We start from the raw sequence: 26,151 nt of genomic DNA, 5'->3' as shown, positions 1-26,151 counted from the left end.
TTATGGACATGCCTCCATACAATGACAGTGCTGAATCACTCAGTGGAACTAAGGTGGTCTGCACAGACCCACACGCACAATAGGAAGGAATGAAGGGGACAGGGGGAGATGTTTTGCTATGAGGTTTGGCATGGGGTTCCCTCATTCGTCTCTTGGGAACAAACCCCAGGAGTGTTTCTAGCCTCCTTCCCCTACTCCTCCTCCTGGAACTTGCTAGCCGTGGTATGAGGGGATGAGAGATAAAGGACTGGGTTTCCCACCTTGATACAAGCAAACTTACTGTGTGCAGGCAGAGAAGGGCTCCCTCATATTTCTTCATGTTGGCTGGGGCTGACTGCACTCACCAGGAGTGATGTAGGCAGTGTTGGGGAACTTGGGTAGGCAGGAGTGGGCTGCAAAGCCAACAAGTAAGGGAGCCTAGAATGGTGTGGTCTGGGGAAAACCAAAGGACTGTGGCTGGTCATTGTCCAACTCCAAGACTCTCTCCATGGCTGTTCCACTGTCCTGGAGAGGTGGGGAGTCTTGAACCTGGCTCACTGCCATGGTAGCATAGGACAACACACAATTATGGTGTTGTCAAATTCTGGGAGATGTAGGATTTGTCTACCACATGCTGTACTGCTCTCTGCAGTAAGTGCACATCACTGCGTACACCAGACATGCCACTGGCATCATAAGACCTCATGATCCACTGCCTCAACACCTTGCATTTTGAGTGGTACTGTTGCCAATCATGCATGTGCTGTTGCCATGGAATGCCATTTCCACAGTGATTCATTCAAAGACCACCTGGGTTGTGGTCTGGAATGGAGCACCCACTGGTTCTCTACCTTTCCCCAGGTAGCAATCAGGTCCACCACTTCATCCTGGTTCCAGTTGGTGGTGCTGTGCTTATAGATTATAGTAGAAGTAGTTGGTAGAACCCTGGTTTGAGCTCAAGAAGTCCTCACAGAATGAGTGGCATTCACAAGGTTCCCAGACTAACCTTAACTGTGTGGCCAGTGAGCAGCAAATAGCTTGCAAGTCACCATGGATGGCAAAACAAAACAAAAAAAAAGCGCTGGCAAGGTCACCAGTGCCCTGCCACCTCTAGACAGTAGAGTTCTGCCCTCATGCTAAAGCAGTTTCCCTACGTTCAAGTGTGACCAGGGTTGGGGTGGAAGCCATGCTCTGTGCGATTCCTGGAAGACTACCTGTCTAGCTTATCCTGGGACACCAACCTGCAATAACCATGCAGACACACACTGTGATGTTCCAGAAGAAAGTGAAAGTGCATTTTGATCCTGCACACTTCACTGGATTTGACCTGAGACAGCAGACATATGCATCTTCCAACCATATTTAAACTCATAAGTAGAAGAAGGACAACAGATTTCTCCTAGAAGTAACGTGAAATCTGTTTACAGACTTCATGTTATACTTTGACGTGCATGCATATTTTAAACAGGTGAGCCAGAAATGCTTCAAGATAACTTAAACCTCTGAATTATTTACATGTCTTACCCACGGCCATAATTGCTTAGACATTTTTAAGGCCTAAAGACAGTCATACTAAGTTGCAAGTAGGTGTCTAATGTAGGGAACAAACACCTTAAAATATTTTTCTTATCATTCAAATACTGAATCCTGTCTCTGGCTCTCTAGCAGTTAAATCTGTCTGTGATCCTGGTTATTCCCTGTTTCTTTCACTGTCTCGCCACCACATTGGCAGCATCTTCCACCTCAGAAGATGCTTCTGGGGATATGTACTGTTGCTGCTGATACTCTCCTGTACTCACTGCAAAACAAACTCAGTATAGGCATGCTGATACCCCAATATCATCCAGCCAGGGACCACAAAACTGTCTCATAGCTGCTTCTGGAACTGTTTATACAAGTGGGCAGCAATCTGGCATCTAAGCTGAAAAACATTTGCTAGACTTTACAATATTCTTCCATGATTAGACATGGAAAATTGCAAGCATTTTAGTGATCTACTGAAGCTTTCAAGTACTGCACAGATCTGGCAGCTTGCTTGTACATTATGTTGCTATTATGTTGCTGATTGACATAAGCAAAGGATACTGAAGAGTCAGAGCATATTTCTTCTGATATCACTTCATATGCACTCTGAGTGGTTTTGGGGGTTTTTTTTCCCAACACTGAGAGTGCTCCTTGCATGTTCACTGTAATCATTCCAAATTCCTCACAGGCTTGAGTTTAGAGTGGTAGCTTCTATCCTCATTTTATGATCTGAATATTTAACTTCTAAGCCTTATATGCGCAATTCCATTTACAATGGCCCAATACTTCGTTAGCTATTAAAAACATCATGATTGTATTCTGAATCCACTGTGCTGTAAATCACTGTTGCCATTATGGTTTCTTGTATAGTAATCTGAGTATGTTATTAGATTGTAATTCTTCATATAACCATCTTTCTTTCTGATTAGTATGCATATTTAGCATCCTGAGCCATTTTTTTTCCAGAAGCTTTAACTTCACCTGCTTGATTCATCATATATGCACTTAGCAGATCTGCTATTCCATCTTCAACCCTGTGAAACTCCTAGAGCCCTTTGTACTCTGCCTTCTGCAAACAAAGAGTTCTCCTTTACCCCTTACCACATTTCTGGATCTTCCCCTCAAGATACGCAACTCTGTCTCCCTCATGCCAGTTATCACATATTCATGATATTCCACATCAATGTGTTCTACATTCAATTTGTCTCCTTCTGTAGGGCCTCCACTTCTGTGGGTTTTATTTGTTTTTCTTTTTGTTTCTTTATTTTTCTAAAACAGTCTCTGATTGTGGCAAGTTTTAATATTCTGGCACTGGTACAAACATTTCTAGTGTCCAGCAGTGTAGTCCTTCTTGTACTGGCAAGAGGTATGCTAGAAGTTAATTCAGTTTATCTGTCTCACCTTAACACCTATGTAGAAACAGTTCAAAAGTGTTAAGCCTTTTGCATACATTTTACCTGTTAAAAATCTTGACATTTTAAACTGTGTCTACCTGAGTATCATGCAAGCATTGTTTCAGACAAGTTAAATTAACTTGATGGAAATAAGAGCACCTTGACATGTGGACTTTGCGGTGTCGGATGAGCTCATCATGCAGCCTCCAAACCTCACATGGCTGAAAGCCATTTCAGTTGGTTAACACACTCACATATTGGTTTCAGCTTTCCTAGTCTGCTGTACTAACAACCTTTCTGAAGGTACAGATATTTTTCTCCACTGCTTCAACAGGCTATTTAACATCCTGCTTCCTCAGATGGTGCAAAATGCTAGTAAATATATAGGTAGTACCCATTAATGACCATAAGGAAACAATTATCAAGGTCTCTCTTCCACTTCAGGGACAATTTTATATTCATGCAACTGGTATGTACTTTCCATAAATCCATGTTGTATGATTTCACCCTTTCCTCTCTTCACCCAGAGCATGGATCCTAGATCTACTTCAGGATGCTAATACATGTTTTGTCCAACACAGGTCATTTTTAAGGGACAAAGATTTTTCATGAATGTTGAAAACCTTAACAAGATCTACAGGACGGAGTTATAATCTACAGCTTTTTTTAAATTCTGTACTTCTGAGATTTTTTGTTTTATTGGAAGAGTATTGTTCTAAAAATACTTGAGTGTAATTTGCAGCACACACGAAAAACATTTTTAAACACACTTTACAGGAAGCATGCAAAACAATTTCCAAGAATTGTAAATCTATTTCTTGTAAACTAATAATAATTGAGTGCTATTCACTTTACTCAATACAGAATTCTAGACTGTAACCTCTCTCCTTCACAAGGCACTAATGATCTGATTTTCAGATGTGCTGAGTCATTTATCTCTGTAGGAGTTAGGCTGCTCAGCATATCTGAAATCAAGGCTCCACAATCTTAACACTCTTCACTCATGCAAAATTCCCAGTCTTCATCCAGTCCTCCTGCACCCAGAATTAGCCTATACATCCGCAAACAGCTAAAAAGGGATCCTGGTTTTCCCTGATAAAAAATAGCCAATTCTCTGATTAAAACCCCAAAATCCGTGACTGAAATGAAAAGCTGCTATATATATAGTTATCAGCTGAACACAATGTTTTCTTGATATATTTACAATTTTAAAGCAATTTGGAAGCCTACCAATGCCTCAATCAGTATAATAAAATAAATTCTAGATACCTATAAACTTTGATTAGGGGTTTTTATCATGGAAATTATTTGATATGGTATTTGCTTTTGGGGTTTTTATCATGGAAAATCAGAGCTATCCCTGCCCCCGTAGCTCACAGAACAAGGGTCGAGCCCCCTCACTCCCAAGCCACAGCCCTCTGGCCCTGCCAGTGCCCCTCACTTCCCCCCCACAGCCCCCTGGTCCTGCTGGAGCCTCTCACTCCCCAACCCACAGCCCCCTGCCCTCCCAGCCCTTCCAGAGGAGGCCCCCAGCTGCCAGGGCTATGGGGCCAGGGACCTCGGTCTGCTGCCCCATGCCCCCTGCAGCAGCGCCCAAGCCACAGCTGCCACCCACAGGAGGCGGCAGCTGCTGTAGCAGAGCAGAGTGCAGAGCCCAGCTCACCGCCACCCCCCGCCTGCTGCCTACTCACTGCAGGCTTGGGCAGAAGGTGATGCCAGCTCCCCACTGCTGCCCACACTCCCGGGGGGCATGGAAGGGGGGCACTTGCCCCTCAGATCTGTGCATGGAGTGGGGGCTGGCAAGGGCCCCCTATGGGAAAGCTCCTTTCGGCTGTGAGCTCTGCACTGCCCTGGTGAGGCATTATCTGCACGTGTGGCAGTGTACCCTTCACTGCTGCTATGCATGCGTGGGATGCTTTGCCAGGGCAATGCAGAGCTCGCAGTGGCAAGGAGCTTTCCCATGCAGCCCCATTCTGCCCTGCAGTTCTGCGTCACACTTACCAGGCTGTGGAGACCCCAAGGGAAGACAGCAGGGCCGGGAGCCCGAGCCCGCAGCAGGCACCCTGCCCTGGGCACAGATCTAGGGGGCATATGCCCCCCATGCCCTCAGAGTGCACACAGCGGCAGGGAGCCAGCCCCACCCTCCACCCCCAGACAAGATGCCTGCAGCCCTGTCCCACTCCCCACTGAGGCCCTGCAGCCTCGCATTCTAGCCCCAGGCCTCAAGCACCATGCACCCCCAGCTGGGCAGCAGCAGCAGCAGCCCTGCCCAGCTCACTCCCTCCCTCTCTATGGGGGCCTCAAATCCCATCCCTGCACCAGACTTACTTGTGGGAGCTACTCTCTCCAGGGTGCTGGCAGCCATGTGTATATATATGCACATGGCACCCCCTACCTAACTGCCCTCCTCCTGCTCCCCCCCACATCCCCTTGCAGGCTGAAACTCGGCCAGCCTGCAGACAGCTCTCTGCAAAAGTGCAAAATCCAAGGATCTCTCCATTAAAATGAAAAATCCATGTTTTCCTTGCGTAAAGGGGAAAATCTGTTTTTTCTCTGTTTTTCCATAAGAAACGGAAAACCCAGGTCCCTGGTGATCAAGCATAGGAACAGACAACCTAAAGTAGTTGTGCAATATCCACTCCTGGAAATTTTCAGGAGCAGGCTGGACAGACAGTTGGCTACAATGGTTCACAATCAGGAATGATCCTGCCTTGATCAGGGAGTTAGAATAGATGACCTCATGAGGTTTTTCCCAGTCCTACTTAACTATGATCCTATGATCTAAGAGTGCTTAGATCTTTCCTATTAGCAAAAGTGTATGCAAGAAGAAACTTTTTAGCATGAAACTCAAGGAACATACATTGCTTCAAAAAAAAAAGGAAAACAACAAAACACGTGCATTTTTATGGCAGGGGTAAGTGCCCCACCAACTATACAGACTGGGAAGAACCAGCAATGGAAACTAGTCTGTGATTTATACAATTTCTCAAAAATATTTCTAATGAAGGAAAACAAGACTCAAATTTCACTATAGAGCTAAATCAAAAACAGATCAGATCCTCTACTGATAACTACTGTTAAAATAAACAGTGTTTGTGTGAATGTGCGTGTGTGTTGTATTAAAATTATATTCAAGAGAAATGTTCACACTATCTTCAGTTACCACTTTGTTTTGCTGTGTTGTAACTTTGCTGTGTTGTGCTTACCTGAAATTGCCATTCACTAGCACTGCACCAAACTGTGCTACTTCCATTAGCAGGGAAGGACCACATGCATACTTTTCAGCCTTGCCACTAAGGCTTTCACAACTCACCCCCACCCCACCAACCTGCTTACTCTTCACCTCTCAAAGTCCTCTGCAGAGAGTCCTCTATAGAGTATGGAATTATATGATAACATTACCAGGAAAGAGATAAGCTGCTCTTTCATGCAACTAAAAGATGTGAACCATAAGCATAGAGTAGCCTTAAAGATAAAGGTGGCAAGAAACAACCTAAAGAAATCAGTTCAGGATCCAGACTGGGAGGAAAATTATTTGTCATGATTAGCGCTCATGAACCAAGATGGCCTAATTATAAACAGCAGAAGGATGTAATGAAAACAACAGCTTGACCTTAAAAGCAGAAATTGAGTTACATTCTGGTATGAAAATTGTGAGATATCATAAGTTTCCCAAAAGTAACTCCATACAGTAACACAGAGATAAGAAGTGAAATTTCCCACTACATCATGCAGTAACTCAGAAAATAACTCTGATTACTGCTTTACAACATTGCTTGCAAGAACTGTTGTAATAAATCTTCATTAGAATTTTCAATTTTAGGTCTCCAAGGACATATGTACTGCTACATCTATAGCATGCGAAGAAATATGTTAATATGCAAAGAATGTGTAAAGAAATAACTATTTTTCACACTTGAAAACATGTGCTATGAAAGTTAATTCTGTGTACAGACCTTAGTAGGCAAATAGAAGAAAATACTGAAAGATACGCTGAAGAGAGAAATAGATAGTTTTGTAAATGATAAAAGGACAACAAAACCTCCCATGATAGGGAATGATTTTTTAAGTTAATGACTGAAACTGCATTTTGCCCACATTTCTTTTTTCCATGTAAAGGCCTATACTCAGAAGACAAAGTTCAAAAGCTCCACTGAGAGCTGTTTACAAGCCTCAAATACCATTGCTTCACTGTAAAAAGCAGCTTTTGAATATACTGGTGGTCTGTAAAGAGCACAAACATCATGAATAGTAGCAAGTCTACAATACAGTACAAGGCCCCTTCGAGTACTCTGGTGGCAACCTAAATCAAGATGCTGCATAGTAAAATGAAGGGGAGCTGGAAAAGGAAGTGGAGCAAAAAGCTGGGGCTGTAATATATGGGGGAAAGGTTGATTTAATTTTAGAAAGGTGTTAAGACTTTCCCTATGGAATAATTAGCCTTGTAGTAGTGGTGCATAAAATGAGTTTTACAGTGTGTTTCTTTCTTTTTCTTTTTTTTTCCCCAAAAAAGGACAAATATACACTGATTTAGATCTCCCTCTAGGGCATAACAAAAGTTTATTTTGGCACAGTGCTTGCCAAAATAAATATTGTGCTTGCATGAATTTCTAACACACTTTTACTGGGCAATTTGTGCATTTTCTTCCAGGACAGTACAAACTATCACTATAGTTTTCCTCCAAATTACAAAAATAAGATTTTGGATTGATATCTCCTATTCCTAATCCTGACCCAGAGTGGAAGGATCTATCCTATTATGGTAGATAGCAGGTACTTTAATATAAGAAAATGTGACAAAACAATCAAAATACATTCCCCCCGCCCCACCCGCAAGAAGCGGGGTAACTTACATTTCCAATGTAGAACGCCGAGAGCCTACAAGAAGACATTTTTGTACAATTCTTTATAACTGTGTAATCAACTTACTTTGTCTTCCTCAGAGACATACCAGGAAGACTGGATGGAGGACAATGAGCAAAATTATATGGAAAAAGAAGTTGGCAAAAATTATGTTTTAGTCCTAAGTTAGCACTTCAGGGAGATAAAGACTGGGAGAAGAAGTTATTATACATTTTTTTAAACAATTTGAAAACAAAAATATAGAAAACATGCGAATGGAATGTTCATTAGATGAAACACAAGTCTCCTAGACAGAATAATAAAAAAAAATAATCAGGAAATAAGTTAGCAGTTCAAGAAGTTTACCAAGGGGTTAAAACTATTATTGGCAAGGAGGGTGGGGGAGAGGGAGAGTTCAGTTATTCTAGGCATGTTTACATGTGCACTAATGCACTTTTCCTAATGCACATTAAAATTAGTACCTCTAGTGTGAGGTAGTAAATAAATATGCATTAGGCTACCCTAATACTCAGTAGTGAAAACGCATACTTTCTTAGTGACACTGAACATGCAGTAGCCTCTTTTACTGCTCATTAGCGTATCTGCACATTTTTAATGCAACGCTTTAATGTGCAGTCAAAGAAGCTACTGAGCATTCAAGTACACATGTAGATGTACCCTTTGGTATTAACTAGGATAGCAATTGCAAAATTATTCGAAGGAAAACAGAATTCATCCTGCAAACAGATTTTTTGAGCGACTAGCTAGTAATCACCAGCTATTCTAATATGTTCTTAAGATAGATATGACTAATGAACTAGCAGCTAGAGGGAAATGACCTAGTGTCCAAATAATCACAGTATTATCACATCTGAAGTGATCCTGAGGACATACTTAAAAAGGTATAGAATGCTCTCCACATTAAAACATGTGAATGCACAGAAAATGGAAGGTGGTCAATTGGTTTTAATTAACCCCCATGATATCTATAACTGATAAGCATTAGCGTTGGTTTTCAGGTGTGTCACAAGAATCACTAAAGAAATATGTTGACTGTATTTTCAAGATAACACTAATTAGGCTTTGAAAAAAAAAATTAAAAAGAGTTGAATGTTCGAAGTTAGACCGCTAGGGTAACTGGCTATTTTATCTTTTAACTATAGGGAGAAATATTTGGGTTTGCTAGCCTCTGAAAACAAACAAACAAACAAAAAGGATAACCAGAGGTATTCAAAGGCAGGATGCATGAAATAAATGATGGGTCTCAAAAATATTAAACATTACTTAAAGCAGATTTTTCCTTAAAATACATTCAAAATTAAATGTGTAGTTATGTCAATCATTTAAATTAAAAATATTCAAGCAGTTCATGTCTTCAGGAAAAATGGTAGAAACCACTGGCTAAGCAAGTGACCCAGAGCGTGCTGAAAGGATAGTATGGCAGAGTGTGTTGAAAGGATAATATAAATGTCAGTCTCTTTTCCAGGTGCAAGGAAAAACATTTCTTTCAAAATTTTTATTCAACTGTCACTGTTCATTTAAAGCTGAGACACTGACTAATGAAAAAAAAAATCAGGAAATCTCTTTCATTGCATGAATAAAAATAATATGTAAGAGGATGTCATCTACTGGTTCTAAAATCCTGAAGGATATGGGAACCAGAACAAATCTATAACATTCACTAACTACATACTGTACTTCTTTTCTTTAATATGTTAGTTCTGAATGCAAAATGTTTTTTCTGAACTTAATTTTCTTCCTTTATATATACAGTTCATTTAAGGTAGTTTTATTTAATAAAAATTAACATAGGTTTTTTTTTGCATTTCAGTTGTGTTTCAATTTCTATCTGAGCACACCTTAACACATATTACTAATAAAAAGTAAGCACCTGGTAAATAAGAAATGTCTCATTAACCATTTTCTAATATAAAAGATGTAAAAATTAAGAATCCCAAATGTATGTTAAACTCTTATTTTATAAATAACTGCATATAGATATATTATCCCAATTAGCAGAAGGAGCTATCCAATAGCAGAAGGAGCTATTCAAAAAATGAGTCCTCTGTGGTTCAGTGGTAAAATCCTTGTCTACTTCATAGGAGATCTGGGTTTGATTTCCAGACACTTATACAACTGCAGCCATGGAGGCACTGAACATCTGGACTCAGTCTGGTCTTTGGATTCTGCCTCTAACCCTCCAAAAAGTTCTGCCCAGGGATATGCATCAAAGGTCTGGGGGACGGGCCTCGTGCATACACCATGATCCAGGAGGATTGACGGTTGCCAATATTCAAAAGAAAGCACATTTAGCAAAAAGTAGTAAGACTCAACCTTCCTTTAGGAGAGTAAATAAAAAGCAAAAAAAGATTAAAATTGATTGTTTAAATCAAGGTTCTTACTTGCTGACCTAAATCACTTTGATTTACATCAGTCCACCGTATCCAAAAAGCTACAAATTAAAGCAATGTTCAATTAGACAAACACTAGAAAAGAAGGCTGAGAAGGAATTGACAAAAAGACTGGCTGACCAGTCATTTAAGAGACACAGGAATGGTTAGAAGCCAAATAAATAGATAAATCAAGCTAGAAATGGCATACGTTAAGGTAATTAGGCACTGGATAGTGAAGGGATACGGCTGATTATTCATCACTTGAAGTCCTATATTATGACTGAATGTCTTCCTAGAAAATATGTCCTAGCAAAACCAGAAAATAAGGGCTTATTGTCAGAAGAAATTGGGGCATGTACAATGGAAAAAGTCAAAGTAAAAACCACAAGTGGCCCTTTTGCTGCTTAAAATCCATGAACCCAGGATTTGATCCAGAAATCCACTTAAATCAGTGGAAGTCTAGCCACTGACTTCAAAAGCTACTGGATAATATCCATAGCTATAGGGATCAGTGTGGGCAGCCTACATAGGTGTATGTCCTCTAGAGGCTGAAATCATCTCCCAAAACACAAAAGCAAGCCTTAAGCAAATTATAGAACAACATGTATATGTTCAAAGCACAAGAAAGCAAGACATAGCTCAGGCATGGCAAGAGAAGAAGGGCAGGGAGAAGGGGGAAGGAAAACTTTTCATATTTTAAATAAAAAAACCAGCATCATTCTCTGTTTAAAAAGATAAGAAAAAAATTGTCACCACATAACCTGTCACTTATTTACCTCCCAGTCATCCTTGCAACTCAGTTTACAGATTTCTGGTATCTGCTTAAATTCAAATACCTCCATCATTATAGAAGTCTTCAGATATAGCTAGGAATCATCTGTGTAGCCAGTCAAAGCAGCATCTATCCTTCAGGGTGCCACCAAAGTTTACCCTGCAGTTTCAAATGAGTGCTGAATTACTAGCATTTAAAAAGCTGTTTTTCCAATTTCTCTTTTGTTGGTCATTATGAATTCTTAAAATGACTGTAGGATTAAAGATCTGAAAAACATAACAATTTTAATTAACCGTGTAAGAAAATCAATTCTACTAGCCAATCCACCTCTACAAACAAAGGATGTAAATAAGGGGGAAAATGAGGAGACTTAGCAATGAAGATGAGAGCAGGACAGGCTTTAAAACAAAGTTTTAAAAAAAAAACAAACAGATATTTAGGTAGATGATTTTAGCAACTTTTTGTTATTTATCCTTCCCTTGTGTTGTTTAATGCTGTTTTAATTGTACTTCAGTATATTTGAAGAGTATATTTTTAATTCCACTTTTCCCATTATGTCCCAAAGAACTGAACTAAAATACACCATTAAAAATATTCTGGCCCAAAATTTCTAAAGCATCCACTATTTGGGGTGCCCATCCTTGTAAATATTTATGCATCCCACTGATGTTAGTGGACCTAGTACAGGGATAAAGGTAAGCCAGGGTAAAACCAGCAGGATTGGGTTCAATAGTCCATTAACAATCCAATTGATAAATGCTCCTTCTTTTGGTTTCAAGGATTTAAAAATCAATTACTCTGCACAGATCAAAACAGAAATGACAAAGATGCCAAAATCTAGGTCTAACCAAACAATATATCTCAGGCATAAAAGGAAAAGACCTTACCAAATACCAGGACTTTGCAAGACAAAGGCCTTGAAGTGCCCTCCCTGTATCTACCATATTAAAGAGCTCTGTTTCAAGGGAGAAGTCTACACATTGTAGCCATTAGCTTAATGTCTTCAAATATTCAGATCAAGACCCACATCAAATTGTGAAGGAGAATAAACTGGATTCAACCTTTTAGGTCAAATTCAGAGCTGGGTTCCAAAGTAACATTCCTTTCAAATCAATGTACTAGCATCACAACTAAATTTGGCATTACTTTTTCTTGGTCCTGATGAACAAGCATAAAACTTATTTTCCGATATAATTTTAACATGGCATTACAAGGAAAGGAGACCAACAGAGGCGATAGCCTTTTTCATGATTTTGATATATGTTAAGCTGGCATGAAACAATAGGATATTTTGTGTTACATTTGTCAATTTTCTACTTGGTTCATTACTAAACTGTTTAGCAAAAACCTATCCTGAGATCATTTTGATAGTCATTATCACATACCAATTAAGGCAATTACAAAACTCATCAGCAGAATATCTAAATGCTTTAAAAACAGCCTTCTTTCTCCCTTTCTTCTATCCCAGCCTAAAGGAGGGAAAGTTTGACTAGTTTTCAGATGTGAACGTGTTAGATACAAAGAATCAGCAGAAAAGCTACACTAGCACCGTAATGGTTCTGAGTCATGGATTCATTAGCCTCACCATATTGGTCAACAGTTACATTGCTTAAATGGAAACCAGTTATCATGAGATCCAAGTTAAAATAGCAGAGAATTCCTCAGGTAGAGCTTTAAATATCAAGACAGGGTCCAACCTCTGCATAGGATTGTAAAACCTTGCTCATCCTGTGTAAAACCCTTACTCACACAGGACAATAATTCTGCCTGGGAAAGAAGGTAAGAGAGAAAGTCTTCTCAGGTGAAAAGAAAAATAGATTGACCAAGTGCTACCAGTTCCTTACTCCTTTGAGGGATGGGTTGAAAGAAAAGCAGACTATAGCTAAGAGTTCTCATTTTTCACAGAATGAGAGGAAGGATACTTAGTGAATAATGGTCCAGGCATTCACTCCAAGATGTGGATGCACGAGATAGAAAAATTCACGGCAACGAGGCATTGCTCTTTTAGAAGCCGGGAGAAAAGGACTCAGGTACACAAGGAGGAGTTAAAGATGACAGACCACAGTCATGACTATAGAATGATGGTTAGGACACTCATTTGAGAGAGGAATGATTTGTGTTTCAGCCCATGGTCTATTGAAGATTTAAATATTTTATACCAAGTAGTATCCACTGGGATAAGAACTAGACCCTGCATCTGTCTTTCTCCTAGGTAAGTGCCAAAACCACTATACCAGTGTCTTGCTCATACTTTCCCTCCCTCCTCCCATCTCAAATGCTTCCCTTTTATAAGTGCAGCAAGGGCATGGATGAGGGGGGAGGGACTAGAGCAGAATCTTAAAACCTGAAACTCAAATATTAGGGGAATAATCTTGTAACTCAAGTAAAAACACAAAATAAAAGACTCTGGACAATAGTTTGAATCCTCTCCGAAAACACAGAAGCAAGATGTAAGTAAATTGTAGAACAACATGTATATAAAAAAGAACACTTGAACTGAACATGATAAAATTATTTATTTTTTATGGCACAGTGCTTACATTTTATTAAATGATGTGACTAGTACAAAGTTCATTTGAAAAGAGGCACTCAAAAATTATTTATCCTTTTTTTCATCTTTTTAGCCAGACATGAGATCTAGAATATTTTACATTTATTTCCCATCTACAGTGTAGACAATTTAGAAAAGTTTTAGTGTAGCTGAACACAGAAACTGGAAGGTGAAGATGAAGACAGCAACAATTCTACTAAGCTAGCAACTTTTACAACACTAAATAAACATGCAGTATATACCCCATTTAAGTATAATTTTAGACCCTAAGGAGAGCCATTTGAATATTTATTTTATACACAGAGTATCTCCTTGATTAGACAGGATCAATGAAAAATGATGGCCTTGGAAAGTATCAAAGAAATCACATAAAGATTCTTCTTCCTCCCCTGTGCTTCAAGAACATCTTTTTTATTTCCCATTTAGTGAACATTTTTTGAAATGTTAGACGTGTGAACAGTTCACATCTATGTGCCCAACTTTTAAATAGATTTTAAAGACCAATGAATTGGAATTCTTTCAACTCTTGTCTTCTAGAACCGTGGTGCCCATCCTTTGAGGTCAGCCTGGAACTCTTTTCATGCTTCTTCAAATCAAAATAGAAACTGAGCCCTATATTGGTTTGATTTAACCCGAGTCATGCTCCATACCAAACGATATCAGGTGTTTTGCTGTTAAACAAATTATTTTTAAAGATTTTGTTTGTTTACCATTTGCATTGGTTAGTGCAAATAGTTGCTAGATACTTCTTCATAAAATATCTAAATTCACCTGGAAGCCAACATACTCGTTTATATGCCATCATTTCCAGAAAGACAGTAGCCTCCTCTTGAAGTACACCCTTCGAAAATGATAGGGCCACAAAAAAATAAAGGTAATACTCACTATGAAGAATGATGACAAGAGTTCTCTTCGACATTTTATCATTTCCCAGGTTACATTCATTCCACCTAATAAACTTTAACCGTTCTGGCTAAAAATGCCCAGGTCATGTGTCTACTCCAGGTGGAATTGTCATGAAATAAAAGTGGATCGGCTGTTTCTGGTAGCAGATAGGAAAAAAAGATTGTTGGGAATATTGCCTGTCCCAATGAAAATCTAACTGGATTTAAACAAGCTGTATCTATCTTAAAAACACAACTTTCACATAATCATATGATCTTCTTAGAGGCTGCTGCTGAAATCTCTGAATATGCCATCTGCCCTGAACATGCCCCCAGCCTCTGAGCTCCCTACATGCCAACTGCACTGATTTTTCTGCCAGTCCCGAGTTGCGTATAATTCAGACACAAAACTAAAGCTCCAGAAGGGACACAGCAACACCACCACAATAACTTTTGGCCTGGGGAAGATGTACTGGGCTGAGACCCAGGATGATGTCATAAATTAGAGCCTTAATTCTTTCACCAATTAACATTCATAATTCTATGCATGTCACAGCCCTGGTTAGTGAGCAAGACAACACACCGATTAGATGAAACAACTAGCAGATTACCACGAGGTCACATCTGGCAGATCGAAGAATACATCTCAGGCCCTAGTCCTTTAGCCGCGCTGCTTTTTGGTATCAGCATGCCAAATCTGTGGGTTTGATCATGCTGTATTTAAATTACTAGCAAGCATTCATCGCCAGAGCCAGGGACAGAATCCAGAATTCTTGATTCCCAGTACCATTCTGCTATCCAGCAAACAGTGTGTAAGCCACAGGCAGAATGCATCTTATCCTTCCCTGACAGCTATTTCACATAAAAGATTTGTTAATACTACCAACCATTCCCTTAACTCAAGTATCAGCAGTCTATGCTATAAATCTACAGGTTCTTGGCTCCAGCACACCTAATGATCAGAGCTCCTGGCTTTCTCTGATTTAAAAAAATCCCCAATTTTCAGATTTAAAAAAGTAACCCAAAATCTGATGCAAAATTTGAGTTGGACAAATAAAAGATATCAGATTTGCCCAAACAACCTTGTCTGCCAATGTCCTTAGACCAGCACAGCTACAACCTACACCCCTAACCCAAAATTCATATTTTTTCATGATTAAAATGAAATGCCACTAATATATATATATTTATGTATATATGTGTGTGTGTGTGTATATATATATATATATATATATATAAAACATATATAGTTGTGTTTCATTTTCATTACAGAAAAATGTGGATTTGGGGTTACTTTTTAAATCTGAAAATTGGGGATTTTTTTTTAATCAGAGAAAACTAGGATCCCTGCTAATACCCCGCGTTGGGGTAAATAATGTACCGCATGACAGAATTTTTGTTTTTTCAGTATTTAAAAAAAACCTGAGATTAAATATTAAAGTGCTTTAAAAAGTTGTTGCAATTGCACTCAGAACCTGGGAAATAGTAAATTAGGGTTGCCTGTAATGTACAACTTTAATTCCTATTGTTTGTACACTTCATAATAGTCTTTAATTGCCTGATCTCACAGGACCCTATACAACCAGCCATCTAACTGGTATCTCCTCTAAATTCTCAACTCTGCAAATGTCATGCTCTTTTAACGTTTTTAACATACATATTAATAATAATAATGATAATTAGCATCTACATGGACAAATCTAACCCTTGTATCTGCAGTTACAGAGGTCCCCTTGACAAATAAACAGATGCACCTCCACCAAGTCTGCAAAACAAAAAAGTATAGAAGAGCATTACATACAGGTAATCGATAGGAAGACTGAGGACCCGCTTCTGCACTGGGGCTCCCTGCAGAGTAATTTGTAAAGCAGAGGAGGGAAGGGTGTCAGGACCAAGTGGCACACAGAATCTCACCTTCACTTCCTGTTAGCTGTGATACGTCAGAGCAATAAAGGCTACTTTGACTCATGGAGCAAGGGAGACTTTCCAAAGTGAACTGTATGCTGAGGGCAAGAGATGGCTGGCAACAGACAAGAAAGGATTGTTTCTCCTGGCAGAGCTACCAGGCAACGTCTACACAGGATGGGGTGATCTCATTTTTTCAAAATGCTTCATAATCACTGCTGAGTTAGTTGTTCCTCTATGAGCTAAATTGTACCACTTGTATTTCAACTAAGTTACACAGGAATGGTTTGGGCCATCATACCCCACAAAGCAATGAGAAAGATAATTATTTGCATAAAGTGGAACCAGGATTAAAACGCAGGAGAGGTAGGCTCCTGTTCTTGTGGTCAGACCACATTCTTTTTCCAACAGATACAGAGATGAAAAGTAACTGTTACCTGAAAATACACAACGTGACCATTTCATTTCTCATAGCTTGATCATGACTGGGCCAAAGTCTTGGCCACTATTCATGGGCCTCAATAAATACCTCAATAAATACAATGAAAGCCTACAATGACACACAAGGTAGTCAAACACTATATTTCTGTTATACATAGCATAAATAGTATGACTTTATAGCAAAGCTACTTTTATACTTTGCTCTTCCTAACCTAACTGTTTCACAATTTTTTGTAACCAAATGGTTTACTTGATATAATAAGTAAACTAAGCATCAGAATGGATTAATACTTTGCAATTGCACTTGCAAACAAACAAATGCTACAGCATATATCAAAAGTGAAATGGATTAGTAACCTCTCTTCTGCCCCAACCATAAGGTACACCAAATTTCAAGGCAACATCAATATACGGATTTTAAGGCACTTTGAAAAGTCAACCTCTAAACTGAGAGGTATGCTCTACAGTATAGCTGGCATGCTGGAAAGCACAGCATGACTTTATATTCTAAATGGATGCCAACCAGTTTGCCCAGGATTCCCATGTGACTATGTACTGCAACAAGATGCAGCTCTTCAAGAGACTGTCAGAGCTGGGGCTTTTTTATGTTAACTAAAGCAATCATTTTTACATATTACTCTTATTTATGTTTTCATTTGAGAATGTCTTCAAACAAACATAAACTCCATATTACTCAGCTGAGAAAAGACAGCCTAAATTTCAGTTACTACACTAAAATGCACACAGTACTCTTGACTGACTGAACAATGCTGGCTTCTATTAAAAAAGTCTTTTTACTAGGGTAAAAACCCCCTGCTTTTTTCCTGGCATAAAGCTTGCCGTTCATCTTAAAGCTCATCTCTTTTTTTTTCGCTGCACGGGAAATGAAGTTGTACTTTCACATTTGCACTTTCAAAACTCCAAGTCTGTCTTGCAGATAGAGCATAACATATTCTACTTAGGAGGACAGGAAAAGTCATGACAACTATTTAGCACTATTTCTCCACTGCTTGCTATAAAATGTCATGGGGCTTTATGTTTTCTTCTTGGTTGGGGAAAGTGAGCATGCTTGTGTTTGCAGCTCCTCCTCTTTCAAGCACATACAGACTGCAACTGTAGTAAACAACCGCTAGTTTGGAGTTCAGAAGGTCAAGGTCTCAGCGCTGCACCACTACCAATTTTTCCATAAAATGAAATCTAATTTCTTGAAAGGGAAATTATTGCTATTAGAACACAGGAAGGTAAACCACAGTCATTTCCATAAAAAGCCCTACACTCAAAATACTTCATAGGCCACAAAAAAAACCAGTTTGAAAAAATAATGTTAATTATTTTCCCACTACTGTAATACCCAAACTGCTTACTTCTGGGTGCCCATTTAGTTGATGTCCAAATAGAATGATTTATTTAAACATAAACTTGTACTTTTGAAGAAAAGGAACATGATGCAAAACCCTATCCTTTCTGTATGCAGCAGGCCAGAAGGCTGAGTAGCAATACTGAAGAGCAGTGCCAACCACACAACCTTCACAAAGCAATCCTGCAGCTGCAGGATATTATGGCTCAGGGCAGGCTGGCACAAACAGTGGTCACACATTGTTTTTTCTCTGATCAGGAGCTGTATTCACCCTCACTTTGTTTTCACAAGGGCTGAATGTGGCCAGACACTCATCCAAACCCTAAACCACATTCCTGTTAGAGTTGTCTAGGGCTCAATCCTGTTCTCAGAGTTAAATGAAATCTTTTACCACTGCCATTGACATAATAAAGGCCTTTAAGTAGTTGTGAAAGATGGTGCTCAGAAAGGCTCCCTATATTATTTTTACTACTCATTTGCCCTGTGGTAGCACCAGAAGCTGCAGGCATGGACTCTAATGTTTTATGAACTGTACATAGAATAAAAAAAGAGGGCTACTGCCCCAAAGAGCTTACAGTGTTTTTTATTGTCTCCATTGCTCTGCATCAGCACAGCCGAGGGCAGATGCAACCCCAAAATACTAAAGAATAAGGACCTTTTCTTCTAAAGTGACATTGAACTCGAACAAGTTCTAATCTGTTTCAACAGAAAATTCTGACAGCCTTCTTCTCTATATAAAGCATACCCTAAAATGTTGGGAATATTAAAGAAAATTCCTTTAAAATAAAAACACTGCAAGGATTTTTCTGTTCCCCTAATGAGGTCAGTGTGAGCCTTTGCAGCAAGGGAGAGTGGGCAGGCCCGAGAATACCACCATGGCTACCAAACAAGCTTGAGCACAACCCTCCCCTTCTGCCATGCCTGCCAGTCTCTTCAATAACAGCAGCAGAACCCAGATAACACCTCCTAAACCCTAAACTCCTTTCCAGGACCAGCAGAGAAGTAGCAGGGAATAAGGAATCCCTCCTCTAGTTTGTTAAACATTCACATGTCATGGGAGGCTGGGGCCTAAACAGGAGAGCTCCCCACCTCAATCCCACACAGAGTAGGGACTGGAGGAAGCAGATTTGCACAATCTACCTGGTTTTATTATCTCGCTGGCTCCATGTTTGGTACAGAAAGAGAAAGGACCCAAACCACATCTTAAGGCTCCCATTGCTCCCAGCCATAACCAGGTGTCAAGGAAGGTGTGCTCTCCCTTGGCTGCTTTGGCTATCCCTGATCAGCAGGGACCCTAGTTTACTCTGATTTTTTAAAAATCCCCAATTTTGGGGTTAAAAAAGGTAACTCAAAATCCACATTTTTCCATCATTAAAATGAAACACTGCTATATAGAGATATGTAGCTATAGAAATATCTATATATCTATGTATTAGTGGCATTCATTTTAATTGTGGAAAAATGTGCATTTGAGTTTACTTTTTTAAATCCGAAAATTGGGGATTTTTTTAAATCAGAGAAAACCAGGATCCCTGCTGATCAGGAGCACTGTCCTTGTCCCCAGTGCAGATAGAGCTGCTGCTCTGCTGCTATTGGTAAAACATCCAGCATGACCTGGGTGTGCATGTGAGCTCCCCCGGAGCAGTGAATGAGAGTGATGTCATCAGGCTAGTATGGTCAGAGCAAAATGACCAACAGCAAAACAGACTGTATATAGACACTGCCAAAGCCACAAAGAAAGTGAAAAATACAGAACATTTTATTTACTAACATCTTACAGTGATGACGATCATAGGGAGCTCTTGGACATTAATACAGCCCGGAGATTTTCAAGTTGACTGCATCCCACTAGAAAGCTTTTCTTTTGCTTTTTTAAGCACAAAGGCTATATAAAAAGCAAGCAGTCAGACTATATTTACTGTAGCTTTACATCATTAATGAAATGCTATATCGCCTCATCTCTAATCTATTCAGCATAGTTACTAAGTCTACACTAGAGACTACTTTGCTGTTCTTATTACATTTCAGAGTTGGAGACCAACCAGAAAATGGAGCTCATGCACCAGTGCTATAAAAAAGGAGCCTTGCTAAGTTGTTGTGAATTATCTACCTGATATGGCAAAAAAAGCACAAAATACCCGTCCTCCCCAAAAAAACATACCACACCATACACACTTATTTCATGATTGATAATGGAACAGAGATAGTTTACTTACCTATTCAGAAAAAAAAGTCTGCCACAGGCAAGTCAAATTTTACATACCGATATAAATCATGCAACTGAACTAAATTGTTTATCTTTCTGATCTTACAAGAAACTGCTCATCTTAGTTCTGATTCTGAATGCATCAAATTCATTTCTGAACATAAATTATTTTTTTGTAATGACAACAGTAGATGCTGTATAACCAAGGTTTGAAAAGTGTTTCTTGAAAGTGAATAAATATTACGCTTCTGTAAGTGACAGAAAAAAAATCGGAGTAGCAGAATACACCCAGTGTTTAAAAGTGACCTCTCCTATTCACATCACAAACTCCTGAACCACCCTGTTTTGTCATCAGCACCAATTTCATATCAGACCATTTACTTATCTGAACAACTCTGTCCTCCAGTAAGAAAAGGGAAGGGAATGGTTTAGGTGGATTTACAGGGTGACGTTTGTTTGACTGGCACATCTGCTGTAGCAGCTCTATGCACATGCTTTTAATGTAAATACGAGTATTTGTTTCCCTAGCAGGAATGTAACTACAGAACAGTAATTTTCTTTAAATAAGTAATTTGATGAAAGGCAATATTACTCTCTGACATTTTTTTTAAATTACCTTTGCTGAACGGTACTTTAACAATCCATATAGTTAAATTAGTGAGAGTGACAATATCAACTGCACAGACTGTTTATCCAGATTACACATTCCACTGTACTTATACTTTAACCGAACACAGTCAGCATTTATCAGTTGAATTAAAGTTATTATTTACTCATAAGGTATGCAGAGCTGTTAGGTTTTCATGGGGAGAAGGAAGAGTCAAAGGGAGAGATGGAGGGAATACAACACAAAGGATTGGGTTATTTTTTTCCCCCAAAACAATCAATTTAAATATGCCATTAATCAAATCTGGCATGTTGCCTTTTTTTTTTTTTGCCCTCCATATAAAAGTTCACAGAAAGTTCCAATAGCAGTTGTGTAACAAACAAAATCGGAATCGATTCTTCCTGCATAGAAGCTGCTCGCATGAATACAGACTAATGTCACCGAGGTCAGCACTCGCTCGTCACATTACAGCAAGCTTATAAGAGATCAGTGGTGGCTCCCAAGCTGAGCCACTCTTCACAACTGGCCTCCATGTAAAGTTCTCCCTTGTCAACTCCGGCTCAGTCCACCTTAATTGAATATAACAGCCATAGGCCAGCCCCCGGCTACTTCCATGAACTATGCACTGTTGCAAGTGACAGCTACACATCGTGACTACCAGAGACAATAATGACTATAGCACTAGGACCACTATTAATGCCAACGGTGTCATCTCCATCTTAACCCGTTACTCTCCACCTCCTCCCAATACCATGGAGGCAAATAAAGGTTCAGAATGGCAAAACAGTGCCGCAAACCCCAAACCCAGCCTGAAATTTCTTTCTTCCTTACAATGCTGGGATGATCCGCCTAAACAAAACCTGGGCTGTGATGATCTAGTTGGGGCTGGTCCTGTTTTGAGCAGGGGGGTTGGACTAGATGACCTCCTGAGGTCCCCTCCAACCCTACATTTTCTATGTGCCCCAACACTTCCACTCCCTGGAACCTACTACATCCATCAATATGCATTATGTTAACGTGGGGGTCGTATTTATTTTTCTTTTCTTTTGCATCCTTGCCAGGATTTTAAACCACATGGATTTGTTTGGCAAAAGAGCATCCCAAACCCCCCCCCCCCTTCCCACCTCCACCCCCACTTGCCCCATTCAAAAGAGCAGCCTGCCACCCATCTGAAAGGATCCCACTCCAGCTTATGACAGAAACAGACAGGCAGAGAGAGATCGCACGGGACAGCCAAAGAAACAAAAAAGACAGAACTAAAAAAAAAAGAGAGAAAGAGAGAAAGGAAGAATAATAATAATAATAATAATAATAATAAATAGTAATAATCATTTTTAAAAAAGGAATGTTTATTCGCATAAGAAATGGAAGAGGCACAGACCTGACCAGAAGCTGCAGAGCAGGAGAGATTTGTTCTCTTTGCCTTTACACAGTCTCCCCTCTCTCTCAGTCCCTGGCATACACACACACCGTGTCACACGCAGTCATGCACACGCACACACACCAGTCTCCCTTCAGCGGCTCTAATGCAGCTCTCAGGAAATGAATGGGGGCACCACAGAGAACTGTTGTACTTGCAAATGACTTCCCCGCATCACATGATGGGGCTGGAGGCAGGGTGGGCCGGGGGGTGGAGGCTTGGCAGACACAAGAGGGAGAGGGACAGGCTGAGGGGGGGGGAGGAGCAGCGCTGGGGGCCCCCAGCTTGGGTCCGGGGGGGTGGGCTGGGCTGGGCAGGGAGCGGGGGCTGGGCAGGCAGCCCAAACAAAAGGGGCCCCCTTCCTCCCCGCCGGCAAATGCAATGCGAGCCGCGCGGCTCAGCGGGACCCCCGCCCCCACAACGAGGAGGAGGAGGAGGCTTGGTGGCCGGGCAGGCCCGCGCCCCGAAGGGTGGGGGGGATGAGGGCGAGGCCCAGGTGGCTGAGCGCAGGAATGCGAGTGGGGGCAGGGCGGCACTGAACAATAGGTGAAGGCAGAAAGAACTCTGGGGGCGGGCTTTGTGACGTATGGGGGGGCTTTGTGACGTACGGGGCTGGGGGGGGGCTTTGTGACGTAGGCGCCCTCGCCGCCGCGGCCCCCTGGGAGTCGGAAAGGCGGGACCCGCCTGCGACCGCCGCTTACCTGGCGCAGCTCGCGGAGCCCCCGCGCCGGCCGCCTCTGTCACAAACATGGCCCTCCGTGACGGCCGAGCGGGGAGGGTCCGTGTGCTTTCAAGGGCGCTAGTCCAGGAGCACAGCCGAGCCTCATGGCCGCGGTCCTGCCTCAGGCAGAAAGTCCTGTGAGAGCAGAGGTGCCTGGGCATCCGCTCCTCCTGCAGGATTGGGCTCTTTACAGACCAGAGAGGAGACAATTCCCATTTAAAACAAAACAAACAAATAACCCCTGATTAGGGTGGCCATCATAGAGGTCAGGCCAGTTTTCCTCTGTTCTCTATTGACAAGAAACCCAACACCTTTATGTCCCCTTGCAGAGAAAAATAGAGGACACGAAGGCGTTGGATTTCATATCAATAGAGGACGGAGGAGCAGAGAACCCGAATGTCCTCTATGATGGCCACCCTACTCCTGATTCAGCTTTAAAATCCTAGCCAGCGCATTCATTGCCAGTGCGGGCCAAACCTGGAGAAATGGGGATATAAAAAATGCAGCTCCCAAGCCAGTAAAACAACCTTCTCCCTGGTGCTTCTGAAAGAGAAGATATAAGCATCTCAGTAGGCATTTGCATGCTGGAGTAGTTTAGGTCCCCTCCTGGTCTCTGTGCAACTTGTATTGCTCCAGTAGCGGTACTATGGGGCCCTAAAATCAGCTTTGTTGGATACCTGGGACTTTTCCTTGTTGGGGAGTCTTTGTGGTCTCCAGCTAATTTGGCTGGGTTTTTTACTTCCCTTCCTGACAAATGGAATCTTTAGATGGGGGAGGCTTTAGCCATCCTGGCCTGAAACCCTTTGGAATGAGAGCGGGTGTTAAGAGCAAAAATTTTCTCTGCATTTTCTGGCAGTACCAAAGCAACGGCTGACAAGCCCCAGAATCAGGCAGCATAGCATAAAGCCACCTCTTCCTCTCCCCCGCCCCCACCAGTCTGGTCCTAAGAGCACCTCAGCTGGTCCAGAGGGGTCCAGTATAATTTCTGAAGAAGCCATTATAGTCCCTCTTTTTTTTGGTAACTAATATACATTAAAGCAAAGAGTCTGAGAGCAAACAGCTTGCTAATAGAATCGATATGTTATTACCTGGCTTGTCAGGTAACATAAAATTCCATTTGTAAAAATCCTGTCTCTATACTGTGAATATGCACACAACAAACCAGATTGGCTCTGTATTGTCATTGGGTAAATAACAAGGACTGTTAATAAAATATTATTACTTGCAGCATATATAAAATAATATTTGCTTGTCTACACACCATATACAGAAGAGGCCAAAATAACCACAAACAGCTTCCACTTCCTTATATTATGCTGCAGCTACGTCCTACTGTCTTAAGCTACAACTATATAGTTTTTCATGCAATCTGTCATTAACTGTTACAACACGAACCACTTCCATATGGCTTCTTTTGGCATGAAAGAGCTAGATCACCAGCTGACTATTTATCTTTGGTTCTCAACTCCATTTTCCAGAGGGCTAAGAAAAGGAGGGATAACAAATATGAAAAGTTAAACATATGCAAATACACACATACACACACACTCCAGAAAGAGAGATTAGGGATGAATATATACTGCCATGTACATGGTGTAGTCATTTACTCCCATGCAAAGTATGCACACAATGCTAATAAAACAGCATGGTGGTATTTTTACCCACTTTGCTTAGATAAATAGTGTATTTTCTTCAAACTAGTACTTTTTGTACAAAATCAGTTCCAAAACCCTTTTCAGAGGGGGAGAGGGGGTGTGTGTGTGTGTATAATTCATTAAATCAAATAAAAACATTTATCAGTGCTGAAAGTAAAAGTCACAACACAAAATATGACACATCAGCCTTTTAAAGGTAAATGCAGAGTACCACATTTAGTGGACTAGGATAGAATTCCATGAGATACACTTCCCTAATTAATGTGTCAGTATTTACCAGTAAATTCACCAATATATAAAGCGCAGATGTTTAAATTCATTCTTCTTCACCACTTGGACCTGGGAGTGATCTCCCAATGTGGGGTATACTACACAGAAATCCCTTAGTACTGCCTTTTACCCACTAGGGTGAAAGGGTTAATGAACACTTGGCACATGAAAAATGGATAGTGATAGCTGGAAGAAGATTGCATGTAGACAGTGTGATAAGGTGCATAACTGAGAAACATCATGTTTTACACATAGCTCTGAGCTGAGAAGCGGGTAAACCTCATTTCCACTGAATTTCAGATAAAATATTAAAAACCATCAATATTTATTTTATCACACACAGAAATATTTTATTCATTTATCTAATTTATCTAAGGAAATCATCTAGAGGAAGAGTTGGTTGAGCTGACATTTGGTGATAAAATTTGTTCTCTGTGAGCTTCATTATGTGCTATGTTGGCTGGTTACATGGTCTACTGCTTGCTTCTAGGAATTATTACCCATGTGTATGAATTTGCAGGGCAGTATCAAAAGCAAAAATATATCACTACTTTTATATTAGAAATCCCAATGTGTTGTATCTGTACCAATCTGTACCAATAGATTGATATAGAAGTAGAATACAGAAATCTACATTAGAATTTTATATATGTACCACAAATGTATAGGCAAGCATCGCCCTCAGTCATACACCTTTAGTTCCACTAAATTACAATCCTAGGTCACTTCCTAAAGCTGCCTCTTCCTACTCTTGTACTGTAGTCAGAATAGGGCACAAAGCATTTGAAAAAATATTGAAGAAATGGACTAATTTTTAAAGCCAGAAATATCTGCAGAAATGTTTAGATTTTCTTGAAATGTTGACACATTTCTCTTCTATTCTTTATTGTTCAATATTTAGAATTGCCATTAGTCTTCTACCTAATTGAAACCATTTTTCAAAATTAAATTTTTCAAGAACTAAAATTTTAAATTTTGAACCAACAAATTTAGCTTATGAAAACCAAAACTCCCTATAAAAAGTCTTAAAATAGAAAAATATACCATTTTAAAAACAGATTAGTCTTTTGACTAGTGTGTTTTTTTAATTTTATGTTAACATCAGCTTTACTACTAAATACCATTTTACCGCTAAATATCCAATCAACCACTAAATACCCGATAAACCAAGAGTTCTAGAGTTTTGCATTTCTTTTTGTCTCCGACCAACATGACTACCAAATACGATAA

The 26,151-nt window shown here is 40.2% G+C and overlaps 1 protein-coding gene across 10 annotated transcripts in view; it reads right to left on the bottom strand.

Moving 5' to 3' along the window:
- The window catches only part of KLF12 (KLF transcription factor 12), a 448,097-nt gene extending 425,076 nt beyond the window's left edge, over window positions 1–23,021 (bottom strand). For 5 of the 10 annotated variants that reach the window (XM_059721136.1, XM_059721123.1, XM_059721164.1 and 2 more), the window contains exon 1: window positions 22,237–22,465. The gene's annotated coding sequence lies outside the window, so the exon portion shown is untranslated. Of the gene's footprint in view, window positions 1–10,968; window positions 11,171–22,236; window positions 22,474–22,976 lie in introns of those variants that run through there. The other 5 variants (XM_059721315.1, XM_059721333.1, XM_059721129.1 and 2 more) reach the window with 4 other exon arrangements.
- Between the last annotated feature and the right edge of the window lie 3,130 nt (window positions 23,022–26,151).

The sequence above is a fragment of the Alligator mississippiensis genome, chromosome 1 (assembly GCF_030867095.1).
Source record: "Alligator mississippiensis isolate rAllMis1 chromosome 1, rAllMis1, whole genome shotgun sequence".
NCBI lineage: Eukaryota > Metazoa > Chordata > Crocodylia > Alligatoridae > Alligator > Alligator mississippiensis.
Note: the sequence above shows the minus strand (reverse complement) of the source record. Positions and strands in the feature narration are given on the sequence as shown.